The 18,539-nt window shown below is 42.2% G+C and overlaps 1 long non-coding RNA gene across 1 annotated transcript in view; it reads left to right on the top strand.

The window, feature by feature from the left end:
* The window catches only part of LOC109496099, a 175,961-nt gene that overhangs the window by 6,577 nt on the left and 150,845 nt on the right, over positions 1 to 18,539 (top strand). Inside the window, exons 6-7 of the long non-coding RNA XR_002151936.3 lie at positions 1,900 to 2,219; positions 3,624 to 3,770. This is a non-coding gene — a long non-coding RNA (uncharacterized LOC109496099). The remainder of the gene's footprint in view (positions 1 to 1,899; positions 2,220 to 3,623; positions 3,771 to 18,539) is intronic.

The raw sequence follows: 18,539 nt of genomic DNA, 5'->3' as shown, positions 1-18,539 counted from the left end.
AAAGAAAAAAACTAAATGTTTTGGCAGCAGGGAGTATTAGCCCAAACTCTGAATCTTTCAGCTTTGCCCATGGATGTTACCGGGCCTAATAACCAGTTGAAAGCAGACCAGTGAGAGTCAGAACAGTTGCCTGGAATCATCTTGCTTCCTTCCTGATCTGATTCTGCTCTTCTTCTCTTTCCTCCTGAATCCTGGCCTTTGGCTTTGTTTCCCACTTACAACCTACTTACTCTTCCCTTTGAACTTGGCATTGCTATTAAGTATTCTTGGCTTGGGCTGTTAGTGATTCATACAGATGCTGGCTTAGGCTCACCTTTGGATCTTTCCACCCAGACTTGCCTTAGATAGGCTGCTGTGACCTAATTTTAGCTCCTCGTGGAGTAACCATCAAGAGATGCTGTCAGAATGGGCTGAGAGGTGGGTGAGGACCTCGTGCACATCGACTTCACATCTTCTGCTGTTAGGTCTTGGAGGTCATTTGCTAATCGGATCAAGAGAAAAGAGTAATGTATCCTGCTACCATTGAAAAACAAGAGATGTGGGGCGCCTGGGTGGCGCAGTCGGTTAAGCGTCCGACTTCAGCCAGGTCACCATCTCGCGGTCCGTGAGTTCGAGCCCCGCGTCGGGCTCTGGGCTGATGGCTCAGAGCCTGGAGCCTGTTTCCGATTCTGTGTCTCCCTCTCTCTCTGCCCCTCCCCCGTTCATGCTCTGTCTCTCTCTGTCCCAAAAATAAATAAACGTTGAAAAAAAAATTTAAAAAAAAAAAAAAGAAAAACAAGAGATGTAAAAATTTCCTCAATGAAGTTATTGTGTAACACACACAATGCATTTTCCCTCGCTGGAGTATAGAGAGGTGGTTCCCAGGCTGTGCCTACCCAGGTGTCTGCAGAGCTGGGCTCAGGGTTCCTGCCTCCGTGCCCACCAGGGAGCTCTGCTTCATTCTGCTTTAAATGTGGGTGATGCGTAGAAGGATCCTGTAAAGGATTCTGCAGTGTAAGGCTTAGATGTGAATGCACACCATCTTTATTTGTTAAGCGTAGAATAAGAGCTCATCGTGAGAAACTTGCTCAGTAAATGTGTGTTGGCCAACGAAACGAACTGAGTATCTCTTCACTGTAAGAACAGTAGAGGTACTTTAAAAGCCATGTTGTGACTTCTAATTTTGCGATAAGGTCAAAATAGGATTTGTTCCCTTTATGCTTATTTAAAGATCACACGTGAATCTCTAAAGTGATAGTTACTAAAACTGTGGGTGGGCCAAGTCAGCAAATCACAATACTGCCTTTCTGTGTATGAGGCTTCATTAACACTTCAATATTCGTCTGAAGACAGAAGGGTGTGTGTCCCCCAATCCCCTTGCTTCCCATTATGTTTTTGCTTGATTACCGCAGGTGTGCAAAAGCCTTTTCCGTGTGAAGCCACATGTCTCTGCATAGGAGTTTGGGGTTTGAGAGTGCATTTATCAAATGCATGCCAACTCTTGCAAAACTCCCTAAGAAAATTGTAGAACACCTGCATACTAATGGTTTTTATTGTTGAAATTATTTTATTGCACAATCAAAAACCTACAATCATATCATGGAAACATGCTCCATGACTCCAAGTACAAAAATTGGCTGTGAACTTCACTGCTGACACTTTATTTCTTGTAATTAAACTTTTACTTTTATTTCACCTATTTTATCCCATAAACAGGGGAAAAAAAATAAAACATATGGAGGGAACTGCGGGATGTTGTGGTTTATTCCATGTTTTGGTATTTTTAGCTGTTCCCAATGAACCTGAAGCCCTGAAATTTGTACTCAAAGTGTATTAAAAAGATAAATTCATTAGTTAAAAAATATTGAAAAGCTAGCTATATATTTAGGTTGGAATCTTCTCTATTTCCTTGTCTTGCAGAAAGTAACAGACCACAGTCGCCGGTATTTTCTTTCCTCTTCAAAACCACTTCTGCTCCAAAGACCATGAACCTGAACTGAAGAAACGACTCTTTCCTGCTGGTGTGAGATAATTCAGTCTCCATGATGTCTTAATCCTGGGCCTCCCTTAATTGACTTCTAACTGTGCTGAACTGTGGCTGCTAGGAGTTGCAATGTGGATCGCAATTTACAAGGCACTGGAATCGTTTCTCGTCCTCAAATTAGTCCTGAGCCATACTCGAGAAAGATTAAAAAAAAAAAAAAAAAGGTTTACCTTTCCTGGCTGTCTTGCCATCTCAAGTAAGACTTTCTTACCATCTCAGAATGGATGGTTGCCTTTTAACAATTTAGTTAGGGACAGAAAGGAAAGAGCATTACGGCTGCCGATAACATGTCAATTTTGTCTTAATAAAGTTGCCTCCCCAAACCATAAGAGACTCTTAAATACAGAGAACAAACTGAGGATTGCTGGAGGGGAGGTAGGTGGGGGGGGGGGGGGTGGGCTAAGTGGTGATAGGGATTAAGGAGGGCACTTGGGATGAGCACTGGGTGTTGTATGTAAGTGATGAATCACTACATTCTACTCCTGAATCCATTACTACAGTATATGTTACCTAACTTGGATTTAAATTAAAAAAAAAAAAGTTGCCTCCCATGGCTCATCTCGTCTAGGGGAATTGGAGAGCTCCTAATGCTTTTAGATGTTCATGAGGGGGTGGTGATTATTTTGAAGCCCTGTTCTGTGGGGATCCAATATAAGGATCACCTCCTTTTCCTTTTCCATGAATGTCTTTGGAATATATTTATTAATTAGGAAGTATTCTAGACCTTAGCAGCAGGGGGAATAAAGGAGAAGGTTATTTCTTCTATGGCCCCTTATAGCCATGTAACATTTACTTCTACCTAACCTACGTTGCTTCTTCCTTTCCTTCTTCGGACCCTCCAACTTAGAAAGCCATGATATATGCACACATGAACACCAGTGGGTATAGGTGCTCTGGTAACTCTTGGAATAAAGAAGATACGTTAGAATCCTCAAAGAATTCACATCCAAAGGGGGAGACATATACATAAATGATGGTGATATAATTTAAAAAGATATATGTGAAGAGTTTTTATGGCATCAGAAAGGAGAGACACCTATCACTGGGGCTGGAGGAGTCCACGGTGGTTTTCTGGAGGAAAAGGCAACAGAATTAACTTTAAGGATGAGTCAGAATCAGCCAGGAAAGGCAATGTTAAGAGGATCCTTTAGGCAGAAGGAATGGATGCAAAAAACAGGGAAGGTTAAATAGGTAGTGTGTGTGCAGGAATCACAAGCTGTTTCATGCCACACCGGAGAGCAGATGGGGAGGTTTGGGGAGAGCTAATCAGGCCCGGAGGTAGGTGTGTGTAGTATTACATGCCGTGGCAACTGGCTTGGACTTCATCAAGTAGAGGATGGGGATGCTCTTATGCAGGGAGTAAAAGTGGTCGGATTGGTGCCTTATGTATGTCATTTGGGCAGCTGGGCACAGGGTGAATTTGAGCACAGGAAAAGTAAGGCTGCAGGTCAGATAGCAGGCTGATACAGTTGTCCAAGAAAAAGTCCTGAACTAGGGTGGTGACAGCTGATGGTGAGGGGTTACGGCTGAGAAATACCTAATAGGTTAAACTGGAAGGGCTTGCACCAAGTTCATAGAAGGCGACTCATTAATTTTTCAGAATGGCCACAGAACTTACTCAGCTTTGAAGAGACTGGATCCTCCATTTGAGACCTGAAGGCCCTCCATCATGCAAGACTGACTGCCTGCCTATGACTTTGTGGAGAGGCTGGTATTAACATACCAGGGCTCATGGGTGAGCATTCAGGTATGAAATCAGTTCTTATGAGAATTCCATGAAGTCTGCTCCTTCTCACTCTCAGGAACCTTTGGACATTTGTGGGATAACTATTATGGAGAACCCAGGATGAATGGGGCTGGGATGATTAGGACTAGCTTTTGGCTATGAAGCCTACAATTCCCATCTCTAACTGTTTCCAGATTGAGAGCCATATATTTTGTCATGGAAATGCCATTTGGCTCCTAGAATGATTCCTCAGAGCTTTTAGGAGAAAGCCAGCATCCTGAACTTGGTGCTCAAGGTCCTTTCATGGTCTGTCCCTGTCTTCTTCATTCTCGTTTCCCATCACGTGACACATGCATTCTTTCTCTGTGTCTTGCAATTTGCAAATGTCGTTCTACTTTTGAAATCTTGTCCCACAGTTGTCCATCTAAATACCTTTTACTCCCCTTCAAAAAGTATCCTGGAAGCCTTACTGATGGTAAAGCCTTTAAGGGAAATGTGTACATACATATATATGCATATTTATTTCTAGTGGTTACCTCAGTCAGTGCTTAGCAAAGAGTTTTGAATGAATATGGGTGGGTATTTCTCTTGTCCTATATCAGGCTCAGACTATCAGGGATTTATAAGTCATAAGAATTACTTAAAATACCCAGCAATATTAAATTCTAGAAAAAAATAAGTGTGTGACAATGCTTTTAAAAATGTAAAAATTATCTACCAAAGTATATTATTATTATATTGAATACCATGTTTACCTACTCACTCATTTAGCTAACACTTATTGGGCAAAATCTGTAAGCAAAGACAAATAGAACAGGTGCACATGCTTAGGAGACTTACCTGATTGAAGTCCAGATCTTTGGAAGACTAGAAGTTCAGGTATAATATTGAGTATTTTACTGACCTTTGCCTGTTGTGGAGTACTAAGTGTAGCCAGGATGGTAGAAAGTGCTAGGTCTCTTGGAAGAGGATCTGAGCTCTCACAAGCTGACTGAGTGAAACACTGCTGTCATTTTCAATGGCCTCATCTGTAAAGCCTGGATAGAGGCACACACCTCCTGGGTTGTGCAATTCAGTAAAAGGATGGAAGCTAATGTGGGTGTGGATAATTTGGTGTCAGGGTCAGTTTTATGAGTATGTGACCTGTGCAGTTGCTCAGGGTGTTGGCCTTGGTTTAATGCTTTACTGTCGCCATCTTGAAATTCTCCATAATTACTGAACAAGGGGGCTCAAGGTTTCATTTTTTTCTGAGTTCCTTAAATTATGTAGCCAGTTCTGCCTGACACACAACCACGGGCACATAATAGTGTTCTCAAAAGAGCCCTAAATTCTTAACCTGAGATTAGAGGGGCCACTTCTAATGAGGGTTGGGCTTTGATGATACCTTCTCTTTGCTCTTCCACTGAAGGCATGCTGTTGCTCCCTCTATTCCCATACCTGCTTCCTGAGGAGAATATAGATTTTCAATTCTGTCATCCATTTTTTCTCATTTATTTAAAAAATCCATACTGAGATCATTCTTTTATCTTAACTACTATTTTTATCCCCCACCTGCCCCCTCTCCCTACCGAGATAAACACATTGGCCACCAGCTGTACATAAAATCAAAAATGCAAATTCCTTTTTGATTCCATCAAGGTTCGAGTTGCAGGTTTGTGTGTGTGTGTGTGTGTGTGTGTGTGTGTGTGTTGTTAAAATACTTCAAAAATTTTAATTAAAAAAAAAAGCTAAGTCCCTGTGATAGTTTGATTTTGGCATCTACCACAGAATTTTAAGATTTTAATATCTTTGTTGATCATAAATTGACTGTGAATTTTGCTCTGATGAAAATTACTTGTGCCTGAAAGCTACACTGGGTTGAAACATTCTACCACAGTAATCCCTATGGATTAGAGCATATTGAAGTACAACCGTGGGAAATAGAATGCTTCTTTTAAACCACTGAGCCAACAAATAAGGTCATTTGATGCTGAGAGACCGTGAATGTCCACAAAGGGGCTAGTTCACTGGTAACATTAAGCTGGTTTGGACTGACCTATTCCTTAGCTGATGGTAGGAATATTAGAACTTTATTGTTATTATTATAATAATAGTTATTATTATTATTATTTTATCAATCCCCTTTTGCTTTTTGTTCTTCCACGTTACAAGCTGGAAAATAAACTATAAGGTGGTTGAATCTCTGCATGGTTAAAACTAAGTCAACTTTTGTGCAGACTATTTCCTTTTGAATTTGCTGTCTAAATGCTTTGAAAGCACGTTAAAAATGGCAACGTGTTAGGCATTTTAAATGGGGAAGATTTCAGGTGTCATCTCTAAATGACAATTCAGAAATACGTACTTTGTATCCCCCCCCCCCCCAAATGCTCTGAGCTGGAAAACTGAATGAATGAAAAGAAAAATGGGAAAACCAAACAAATTGGAATCATGCCTGGCTTGTTTACTTTAGGAAATCTCTTAACATTTTAATCAATTGAAAAGAGATGGTTCATCAGATCATAGAATTTTAGAGCTGAAAGGAGCCTCAGAGATGATCTCATCTGACTCTCTCATTTTATGGATGAGGAAACTGGGACCCAGCGAGGGGAAGACGGCTTTCTAGCCTTCCACGTCTAATTAGCAGCTGGGCAGAGCACTGAAGTCACCACATGCCCAGCCTGATGTCTTTTCCAGTCTGGATTACTGCCTCATTTTCATACCAGTTTAAAGTCTTCATATAGTTACAAATTAAAAAGATTTATAAAAGTAACTTAGTGAACATAGGAAGAATATTTTTTTTTTTTGGTTGAATGAGAGCTTTCAATTATGTTTTGGAATTTTGACTGGTACTGGATATAAAATTGTTTTGCACACAGTAGACACTCTGTAAATATTTGTAGATTGAGAGAACTGCTCAGAAAAAGTTAATTTATAAAAAAAAAGAAAAACCCACAAAACCCTAAACACATATGTTTAACATTGCATAAGGGAAAATGCGTACATCTAATATCAAAGGAAGTAAGTTCTTCCCCCAATAAAATCCTAAATGCAATTTCAGGTGTTCTTTCCAAAAATAAAAGGAAACCTATGTGGTAGGATATTTGCAGACCTTCTCAAAGTTGCTTATCAATAGGGTGGACCATATGATTTTTTTGTCCAAACTGGGTCACTTTTGATAGTGAAAGGAGACATCATAAACATTTTTGTTGAGGCAACAAATATAAACTGGGACTTTGCAGGGCAACTAGGACATATGGATCACCTTACATATGAAATGATGAAAAGTTTACGTTAATGCGGTATTTACTATGTGCTAGGCAAGGCCTCAGGGACTTCTAGACTTTAGTGTCTCTTTTACTGGTTGAGCAGGTAAAGTCTTCAGCGACATTTTATTATGAGGTTTAAATATTAAAAGTCAGAGGTGTTGGATCACATAATTTTTACTTCCTACAATGAAAGGTACAGAAATCTTTTCTATTTCTCTAGGTAGAAAGAAATGAAGGCTTTCTGGAGGACTGTCTACCTCCTTCCACCCCCCCACCCCCACCCCCCAAACCCCCCACCCCTGCCCAAATTTCTTCCACAAGTCCCTCTTTCTGAGACTTCTTTGAGTGGCAAAATTCAAATAGGATTATTTGGTGTTGAATATTTTTCTGAAAACAGCTTCCTGGTGAGGAAGGTTTCTTTGTCCTGACAAGATAGGTTGCTGCTGAATTTGCTTTTCTCACTTTTAGTTGGTTTTATAATGGGGTTGTTGAAAGCAATGAACGGTTTAGAAAAATACCCTTGGTGCGCGAAATAGGGACCATTTCCAAAGCTTGTTCAAAATCTGATTACATTAGCAATTTCTCAAATCCATTGTATTAGCTTTGTAATTTGCTTCCATGACCCACGAATCTATTGACTCAGACAGTGACTTTTTTTTTTTTAAGGAAGGGAAAAAGACCTCTCTCTTTGGAAAACACAAACTTTGAAGAGCTTGGAAACAATAGATTTCTAGATTGGCTGGAAGATAAGATCCAAACCTACCCAATTTGTTTGCCATTGTTTGCAGTGTCTCTGTAGGGAGGCTGGGACTGATGCCTTGGTAGCTCTTTTGGATTTTATAGACAGCGCTTTAAGGAGTAACCTCAGGCTGGGCCCCTAGACGTTCATTCTACAGGGAGGGAGAAACCTTGACGTTTGAAAATAGGTAGTATCCTTATTGAAACTTCAGCAGGTGCCTAGGTCTTAATACTCGATGCTTATATTTTCTCACTTCACCTTCACAGCAGCCGCATGAAAACCTAAACCATACTTCGCGCTAGTTTGCGGTCAAGAAAGCAGAGGCTGAGAGAGGTGACTTCTTTGGGAACTAGCAAAGTTGTGACTTACAGGCAGTTTTGTCTGGTTCCAGGGCTGCACCCTGGGCTCTTAACTAACCACACTGCCAGGCAATATTTGGAGATTCTCTTGGATTTACCTCAATTCTTGAGAGGATTGTCTCCATTGAAAGGCAACTACCCAGTTATCGGAACCAGAACATTTGCATAATGTTATGGGTTGAACGGCGCCCCAGCCCCAAAGTATATGCTGAAGTCCTAAACCCCAATACCTCAGAATGTGACAGTATTTGGAAATAGGGTCTTTTATGTTTTATTTTAAATTTACTTTTATTATTATTTTGAGAGAGAGAGAGAGAGAGCAGGGGAGGGGCAGAGAGAGAGGGAGACACAGAATCTGAAGTAGGCTCCAGGCTCTGAGCTGTCAGCACAGAGACCCATGTGGGGCTCGAACCCATGAACCTCGAGATCATGACCTGAGCCTAAGTCGGTCGCTCAACCGGCTGAGCCCCCCAGGCATCCTGGAAATTGGGTCTTTTAAGAGAGAACCAAGTGAGGTGGGTAGTGTGGGACCTAATCTGATATGATTAGATGCCCTTAAAGGGGGAAATTTGGACACAGACAGAGGTAAGACGATGTGAAGTGGTACAGGAAGAAGACCACCATCTGGAAGCCAAAGCTACAAGCAGTCTACAAGGAGAGAGGCCTGGAACAGACCGTTCCCTAGTGCCTCTGGAGAGAGCACGTCTCTGCAAACTTCTTGATTTCAGACTTCTGGCCTCCAGAACCATCAGACAATAAAGTTCTGTTGTTGTTCTAAGGCACCTAGTTTGTGGTACTTTGTTACAGCAGCCGTAGCAAATACACGTTTCCCCCACATTGTAGCTGGTGGGGACTTGCTTCTGAGTGACCGCTGGAGCTACTCTTTCTGCTGACTGTGGAGCAGAGAGAGACAGGTCCAGGCCGGAAGCGCTTGCGATGCAGCACCAGCCAGTGGAACCCATCTCCAGGCTTTAGGACTGAGGTAGAGCCCTGGCCACCTCACCAGTGACAAGGGGAGGTGGCCTGCATGGTGGCTGTGATCTCCCACTTCTTAGACGCACACGATGGTGGTTCCAAGCCGACTCCTCTTTCTCTCTCTCCTACTCCCGGTGGGAGAATGATCTGTCATGGCTCTTGAATAATGCACACACTGATGATTTCTTAATAACTTAAAAGCCCTTGTGATGGGATGAGGAGAAGGAAGAAAACATGTCCGACCACCTGCAAGCAGGGAACAACAGCTTCATTCAAATCATTCTCAGGAGGAACTTTTGAACTGCCAGGCGAGACCTGATCCTGAGCTTCTGGGGAGAGTAATCTGGTTTTCTCAAACTTACCACCACTACCTCTAAGTGCAACCAGAAACACAACTCTACTATTAGCTAGAAATAATAAAATGCTCAATAAACCCAAGATGATGAAGGCCCAGCCAGGAAACCCTCAAACACTCATGTTTACGGCACACCTGGTGAGTACTTTTACAGTAGAGTATAAAATATGCCCTTTTGAATAGCACCGAATTGGTGGCACAGCACATTTATGCCCTTCAAGCTATAAGCCAGAATTTGCAGTTTATAAACTCCTTATAACCCTTCTCTATAATGTAAAAGTTTAGAATAGAAAGAGTAGTTGGACAAGCTGTAGAGGTGGAAACAAACAGCTTCTGTTTCTCGTCTATAGAAGAGAAAGCTGAAGGGAGTGAGTGTCTTTATGGAATTGCTTTGGCCCAGGGGAAAATTCCTGGAAAGAGGATTGGAATCAGATAAATTCCTTGTTCTCTTGAAATTCTACTGTACTGTTGAGGACAAACTTATTAAAAAAAAAAAAAAAAGAACACCTTTGTTGAACAAGGTGTCAGAATAGTGGCAACCCGTTTTGGGTTGGCATTTCATCCCCCCAATATGGCCATGCCAGGTGGAACTCTAGCCTTTCTCTCAATGTTTGTTTTTCCCTGTAGACTTGTAATACTCTGTGGGCCTTTCCTGATGCCGGGACCTCCCACTCAGGCCAAGCCACCCCGCTCCACGCCAGGCCTGCCATTCTCGTCTTGGCCTACCTCTCTTCTTTCACAGTTTTATAATTAGTGACCCCTGCCACATACCGGGCACCTACCGCTGCCCAAATTCTCTCTTTCCTCTCTGGAGTCCTGGTGGTCTGTCTCCAATGGCAAAATGTGTTTTCCTGAACCCTCTGCCTCTGGTTGGGTCCCAGGAAGTACTCAGCGGCAGAGCCTGGGAAGGGCTCCCAGGCCCATCTCCTGTGTCGGAGTAAAGGCAGCAAGATGAGGCTGAGGAAGAACCTAACGATGATGCAGCCGGAGCAAAGGCCTCAGCTCCCACCATGTGAAGCCCACCATCTAGAACAGCTGGGTCTTTGAAAACCTTCCTCAAAGGGCACTAGGGGCTGGCTGCCCCAGGAAGGGACATGGTCTTGGGTAGGAATCTCCCTGTGACTAAGGGCAGCTCTCTTTTGGGAGAAACTCAGTCGGGACCCTTCAGCTACCAACAAGCCTAGAGGCTGGGGGAATGAGTGTTGGGTCTAACCAGGGTGGATCTGGCTGGGTACCACTGCGTTCACTACACCCTCATTGTAGAATTCCCAGTTGAGGAAGCCAAGACTTTACAGAGAAATAAAGGTTACAAGAAAGGTTAGGAAGAATCTTATCCCTATTTGTTTTACATTTACTGAAATATAACAATCAAACACATGCTATCAATACTATTTTACACACCTTAAATAAGTTATAATTAATGCTCTATAATTAATTAATCTATTATTTATCTCTTTCCCTTCTCCTAAGCTTTAATAAGATACTTACAAATATGTTTATCTCTGTTACAAATAGTATATTGATAATTGCCATTAACTGAGCACATACTGTATTGCAGATATTTATTATTTTATTCAATCTTCATAAGACCCTATAAGAAAGATACCGTTATCCCCATTATGGATGAGGAAAGCAAGCTTAAAACAGAACAAACTACTTCTCCAATTCACACATAAATTGCAGAACTGGGTTCTGAACCTGACCCCGGAAGTTCTATTCTTTTAACTCTATCATGTTGCTTTTTATCCTAATAAGTAGTTTATTTTCCGTTTTGGTTCTCTTTCCAGATATCCAATACCTCTCTGATTTTTGTTTTCCCTGCTAGTTATGGAATCCATTCCTGGAGTCTGACTTTAGTCCCAGAAATAAAGCCGTAAAAGAGACAATGGAAACCTGTATTGAACCTCCTTGGAGTAGCTTGGAGGTGGGGTAGCTCCTTAGAGAGCCCCTGCTTTCCTAGGCTGGAGCTCTTGCTGCATGGCTCTGACCCTTCTTCCATCCATTGATGGAAGGACAATCTCCCTTGGCTTCTCTTCTGTGCCCTGAACCTCTTGAGGCTTCACCACAATAATCTCAATCCCTATTCCACCTTCCTCTTCTCCCAAAGCCCAGTTCTTTTTTCTAGTTCTTTTCTTTTTTCTAGTTCTTAGCAGAAATGACAACTGATGTCCACAAGTTCAGATCTAAAATTCTCATGGCAGTAGAAAGAAAATAAGTAGATACAGTCCCACATCCTGGGATTTCAGGCACAGGGAAGAGAGATTGAGAAGGGACCACTACATATATAATGACTTAAAGACTTGTCTTCATGTGTCATTTTCCCAGCATGCCTCATATTGAAAACCTGATGTGGTCCAGACTAAAACTTCCTAGAGTTTGGGGCATCAGGTAAAAAAATATTCCCTACTTCATCATTTCAGAAATTTTAAGTTAAATAGAGCCAATTCTCTGTCTCTCTGTCTCTCTCTTTCTCCTTCTCTCTCTCCCTACACACACACACACACACACACACACACACACACACACACACTCTCAGTCTGTATCTGTATAGTATCTAGGTATGTAATTTGTAAATTTATAAATCTATATACAAATATAGATTCCATATAAATATAAATCTATGTATGCAATTTGTGAAACTATAACAAAAGGAATCTTATCCAGCTGGCTTTATCCAACTCAAAATGTGCCATGTGGGCTTTAGAGAAGAAATCAGGATGAGTTGCTTAGCTGAGGCCTTTTTTTATACTAGAATAGTGGAATTAAAATCTCATTTTTTGAAATGAAAAAAGGATAGATTTTCATCTGTCTGAGATAATTTAATATAACCTACCTGGAGGCAGAGGAGAATGGAGCGAATGATTCTTCTAGTCATTTCTAGCTCTATAATTATATTTTCAGGGGGAGAGAATAAAGATTCCTGCTGCTCCACACACTATTATACATTTTGAAGAGGATTCAGAATTTAATATTTGTCATTCAGCCACTTTCTTAATTTTATGTCTAATTAGCCAAGAAATTGAAGTTTCAAAAACATTCTTGATTTGCCAAATTCCCATATGTATTTCAATTCAACATGCATTTAGTATATTCTTTCTAGGTGTGCGGCACTTTGTTGGGGAACCAGGGAAAGAGGTTGAAGGAGGAGGAAAACGCGCCAGTCTTTGCATGTCCAGAGTCCAGTGAGGAAGCAGGACAATTCAAAACGAGTTGCTAAGTTGGGGGTATTGCCGTTTAACAGAAACACAGAGGTGGGCTCACAGAATTTTGCTGAGATGGGAGGAACACTGAGGAAGCTTCACAAGGAGCTGATGTTGGAACTGGGTCAAAAATAAGCAGACTGTCACATGGGGTGCTGGGAGGGAGGGAGGAAGGGAGGAAAGAAGGGAGGAAGGGAGGATGGGTAGAAGGAAGGAAAGAAGGGAGGGAAAACAGGGAGGGAAAGAAGGAAGGAGGAAGGAAATAAGGAAAGGTTCTTTGAGCCACTTCTCCACTGAGACCTTCCCCTGGCCTATTGTGATTAATGTTCCTCTATTGTGTCTGTTATGCAGAATCTGAAGGCTCAAGACAAGAAAGGCCCCAGGCTCTGCTAGCATTCTTCATTTCTTTTTTTTTTTTTAATTTTTTTTTCCAACGTTTATTTATTTTTGGGACAGAGAGAGACAGAGCATGAATGGGGGAGGGGCAGAGAGAGAGGGAGACACAGAATCGGAAACAGGCTCCAGGCTCTGAGCCATCAGCCCAGAGCCCGACGCGGGGCTCGAACTCCCGGACCGCGAGATCGTGACCTGGCTGAAGTCGGACGCTTAACCGACTGCGCCACCCAGGCGCCCCGCATTCTTCATTTCAAGACTGTCCTGTCCTTGCTTCCTCCCTGCCCTTCAGATAAGGAGGTAGCACGCAACTCTACACTTGCAACCTGTCCAGGTGTTTGTGTGTGAGGACTATATGGCATATCACAAGCTCATCACCCCCTAAACAGAATGGTAGCTGTCGGTAACCCCAGCACTACAGTGGATTCCTACTGAGAATGCTCTCCTCCCAAGACTGTCTTATCTTCCGAATCTCCAAAAATAATAGTACTGTTTCTCTCAAAACTGCTATTTCCATAGAGATGAATCTTTCCTCCCACATTTGTCTTATTTTGCAGGACATTGTTAAAAATATCTTTTCATAAATAACTAATAGTATTTATCTCCCTTTCACAAGCTTGACTCTCATGGATATTATAATGCTGCAAAGGATGAATGCTTTGTGGGGTTGGTTGCAAGCAGCCACAAGCCTACAGCCGCCCCCCGCCCCCACCCCCATGCTCAAGGCCAGCACTAATTTCCATGTGAAGGCAGTGAATTTGCACTTCCATGTAATTCCCTTTCTTGGGGATTCCTAGCCATCCCCACACCCTTCTGGTCCTCAGACCATCTCTCTTGCCTGCAGCCAGCTGTCAACTAATCCTTCTAAACTGTGAATCCTCAACCGGAAAATGTTGCCTTCTCCAGAGACACATTCTAATGGTGGAATCACAGGCACTGTAACTGGCCTCAGTAGAACCATGGTAATGAAGGACTTGCTGGCCATGCTGCTGGGGAGAGCTACTGGGAATAGTCTGAGGGGAGCCTTAGCCAAAACTTCCCAAAGGTGGTGGCAGCTGCCTTTTCTGCACTCACACAGACTTGTCGAAAATGGGTGGACTTTCTAACTGCTAGGCACTGATTGTTGGTGGCTTCTGTGAAGTAGTCCTGTCCCCCACTTTTCTTGGGTCTCCAGATATACAGGCATCTAAGACACTGCTTCGTATTTACAGACACAACAGAGGCCCTTAAGTTAGGAATTTCCTCACCATTCTGCTTCTCCACCTTCGAACATCAGTCTTTGCATCCCTCTTAGCACTTGTCCTGCTCCTCTGCCTCCTTCACTCAAGGCCAGCCCGTTTCCCTGTGTTCTGGATTCCACCTTATACATCTTGTTCCACTGCGTTCTCTTTCTTGCCTGTAACCTCCAAGTGTCCCTCTCTTTGTTTATGTGAGTCCTTGCCTGCACGTAAGGTACAAATCCTTCTCACCTGAGAACCTGTCTTCCTCTCTGTCTTCAACTCATTAGAAGCTGGTGTTCTTCCTCTCCAGTCTGATGTAACTCTTCTTTCTAACACCACTGTTGACCCTCTAATGGTCAACTTCATGGATATTTCTCAGGCATCATGTTTGTTTCCCTACAATATTTACCACTGCTGACAATGCCATCCTTCTTCAATTTCATTTCCTCATTTGATTTCTTCGTTGAACTCCTTATACTTCTCTTTGGTCTTCTTTCAAGGTGTCTCTTCTTTCACAACATCCCTTAAATATTGATATTTGTTTAAATATTGACATCATGAATTTCTCATCAGCCTATTTCTCTTCTTTATTCCGTCCTGGGCTCTCTCATTAACCCCCTCAGCTTAAACTCCATCTTTGTCCTGTTGACTGTGAACCCACATCTCCCACTCAGACCTCTTTCCTATGCCTCAGACGTGTATGTTCAGGTGTCTAATGGGCATGTACATCAGGCCAATCCAGACTCCTCAAATCTGCTTCATCCCAAAGTATGTCCCCCCGCCCCCCTTTAACTCCCTTCACCTTACTCACTCTCTTGTATTTCCTAAAAGAGGTGCCTGGCACCACTATGTACACATGGGAGTCCTGGATATATTCCCTTCCTTTATCCCACACAGCTAACTGAATGATGGTCTTATCAATTGTACAAGCCCAAGCAAGACCTCTCTTGTCCATACCTTCTTCTACTTCCTATTGCTTCTGCCAGATTTAGGCACCCATTGTTTCTTCTATGCACTCTTTGTGCTGCTTCCAGTTTCTAGTCTTGCCCCTCACTGCCATCTACTGTGAACACCATCCATCCACCACAAGTCTGAACATGTCAATGATCAGTCAGAATTCTTCAAGGTCCTTCTTGGCTCAGAGCAGAGAAAACTGTGGCTCATGGGCCAAATCTGGCCCATCTTCTGTTTCTGTACAAATAAAACTCACGTACAAACTCAACTCTTCCATTGCATAAAAGTAGCCATAAACAATGAAGAATTGAGTACTTCTGAAAGAGAGTATAGGGTCTCCAAAACCTACGAGATTTCCCATCTGAGCCTTTTCCAGAAAAAATTTGCTGGCCTGTGGCGGAGGATTCCCCCAACCTTCTTACTGTCTTAGCATAGCACAGAAGGCCCTCCAACATATGTCCTCTCTGTAGCTGTCCAGATTCACGTTCTTTAACTTTGTCTCTAATAGAAATGTTGGATTTTTTTTTTTTTTTTGGTATATGAGGTTGTGTAACATGGTGTTTTAAGGGGGATGTATACCCAAGATACCTGGAGCGAATCCTGGCCTTGCCACTCATTATCTGTGTGATCTTGAGCAAGTTACTTAACCTCTTTATGGTGTAGTTTCCCCGTACGCAAAAATGGAAGATCCTGATTCAACTTTTCCCAATTCAGAGAACTTTGGAAATATTTTATTTGACTGTAACGTAGAGCTAATGAGATTGTCTTTTGGGTGATAGTTCATGGCAGTACAGCTGTCAGCACAGAGCCTGACGCGGGGCTCAAACTCACGGACTGTGAGATCATGACCTGAGCCGAAGTCAGACACTCAACCCACTGAGCCACCCAGGTGCCCCCCCCCCCCCCCGGCCCACAATGTATTTTTGAGAGCAGTGTTACACATATTAAAGTATTCTCACTTGAATAAGTCAACTTTCTTATCTCAACTGATTTATATGACATCGTCTAGGAATAAAAATTCACCTGTCAATGCAAAAAGCGAAGACATCAGGGAAAAAAAGGGAGTATTTTTGAGGAATTTAAAAATTTATTGGAAAAGAGAAAGGCTCCCTGTTTATGGGGCACTTGGGTGGCTCAGTCGGTTAAACGTCCGACTTCGGCTCAAGTCGTGATCTCTCTGGTCACAGGTTTGAGCCCCGCATCAGGCTCTGTGCTGGCAGCTGAGAACCTAGAGCCTGCTTCACATTCTGTGTCGCCCTCTCTCTCTCTCTCTCTCTCCTTCAAAAATAAAAATAAACTTTAAAAAAATTACAAAAACACAATTATTCCACCCTGCCTGCATGTGAGTATGGTATACATAAGCCGTTATTTATAGACTTTAGTGCTCACCCTAATCTGATTCTCTTCAGCTCATTTCTAAGAGAATGATATTTTTTTGCCCTCCGGCAGTTAGGTGAGATCTTGTGAATGCAAATGCGCCATTCCTTACTTCCTGGACGAAGCATTGAATCACTGGTGTAAGACCAGCACTTTCTTCCCATGCTGGATAGAACAAGGAGGACAATATTCCAGATGGTACATCCACAAGATGGAGGCCTCTCTCAGCCTCGATTACTGAGTCACACTGTATGGGGGCAAGTGGCTCCAGTGTGTTACCTGGACCCTCAATGGATTTTTTGACTGTGAACAATGAACTTCACTCAGATTCAATCAGAGAGATTTGGGGGTTGTTTGGTATTGCACATAACTTAGTCTACCTTGGATTATGACTCCGTAAGAGAATAATGCCTTTTCCTTCCCTCATGTTCTTAGACAGTGGAATTAAGTGAATGCCCGGGTGGGTAGAGCAGGCTTCCCAGTCCCAAGTCTTGTGTGGGGTCTTGGAAAGAGCTGTTCTATTGTTCTATGCTGATGAAGAAAGGGCTCCCCTTTGTGATCCACTCCTGGTTGTTTTCCCTCTTGTAATTAGCAGTTTTGGTTATTGTACTTGGGAGGTGAAGCTTTAGGAGCAAAGGCCATGGCTTTAATGATAAATGCCTCCTCAAACATTTCTAACCTGAAAATAAAATAACATAAAACCCCTCAAATGAATGTGGGAGCAAGCTGCAAATGTCAATTCTGCCATTGTATGGATTTAAAATCAAATGTAAACAATGTTTGAGGAAACACTGACCTGAATCAAGTCTTTTTTTTTTTTTTTTTCACACTAGTAATTAGTTCTGCAGCAGCAGGCTGAGGCTGAAAGCTGGGTCAGTGCCCCTCTCCCCCAGGAAGCTGAGAAAATTCTCACTGCAGCCAGACCACAAGACTAGGCCCCTGGGGATGTCGTCTGCTGTGGTTGCCACTTTGCCCACTTCTGGTAAAGGGCAGGTTTCTTGGCAAATGCTCCCCCGACTTGATTTGGAGGGAGTGGATAGAAATTTTTTCTTTCTTCAGTGTGAGCAGTAACCAGGGTGGAGAGGCTTGAGGAGGGATGATGGAGGTTAAAATTCAAGGAATCAGATGGCTGGCTTAACCAATATCGGGGTATCAGCTTCAAAAAGGTATCTTTACTAAAAAATAGGTGAATGGCCACAATGTTACATAGCTTTTCTCATACTCTGGAGCACGGTACCGCTATAAAGTCCAATTATCTGAGGGTTTCTTATTTTGATTTTTGTTCTGCAGCTTTTTCAATAATCAGAACTTCTAATAATCCATTTTCCTGATTCATAAAGCAATGGGTAAGGATGGATGTTTTTGAAAAATATTTGAGACTGAGTGGCTGGTTTAAATTTCCCACAGTGAGTGTCTTCACTTGAAGCCTGAGAAACAGATATCAAATTGTGTGTAAGAAGTACAAACCAGTTCATAAATGAGAACTTTAACCTCTGGAGCTACTACTCAGAACTGTACAAATTCAGACATATCCTTGTGAACATCCGTGCCATTTCTAAGTTTATTTGAGAGCGTTTGGTCAAAAAAAGATTTTCAGGCCATCAAGATAATCTTCTCTGTTTCGAGTTCACAGAACTAAAAGAAAGTAAGACTCTACCTAATGAGGTGGAAAAATCATTTAAAAATCAGATAAATACCAAAGACTTGAGTGTTAACAATTTATTATTATAGTATTCACTAACCTTAGGCAGGCTGGATATAAATGTTCTCTAAAGTGCTAAGTAGAAAGAATTTAATGATTTCAGTTTAATTCCCTGTTGCACTAAAGTCCATTCTGGAAAGAAAAAATAAAAACCATCAATGTACATTATATTAAAGGTCTGAGTCTCAAAAGTAAAACTCTAATCTTTAGCTGGAAAAACAAAGTATTTCAAAATGCATCCTGAGTCTACTGAAACTTCATCGTTCCTGAG

The sequence above is a fragment of the Felis catus genome, chromosome F2, assembly GCF_018350175.1.
Source record: "Felis catus isolate Fca126 chromosome F2, F.catus_Fca126_mat1.0, whole genome shotgun sequence".
In the NCBI taxonomy this organism is placed as follows: Eukaryota; Metazoa; Chordata; class Mammalia; order Carnivora; family Felidae; genus Felis; species Felis catus.
Note: the sequence above shows the minus strand (reverse complement) of the source record. Positions and strands in the feature narration are given on the sequence as shown.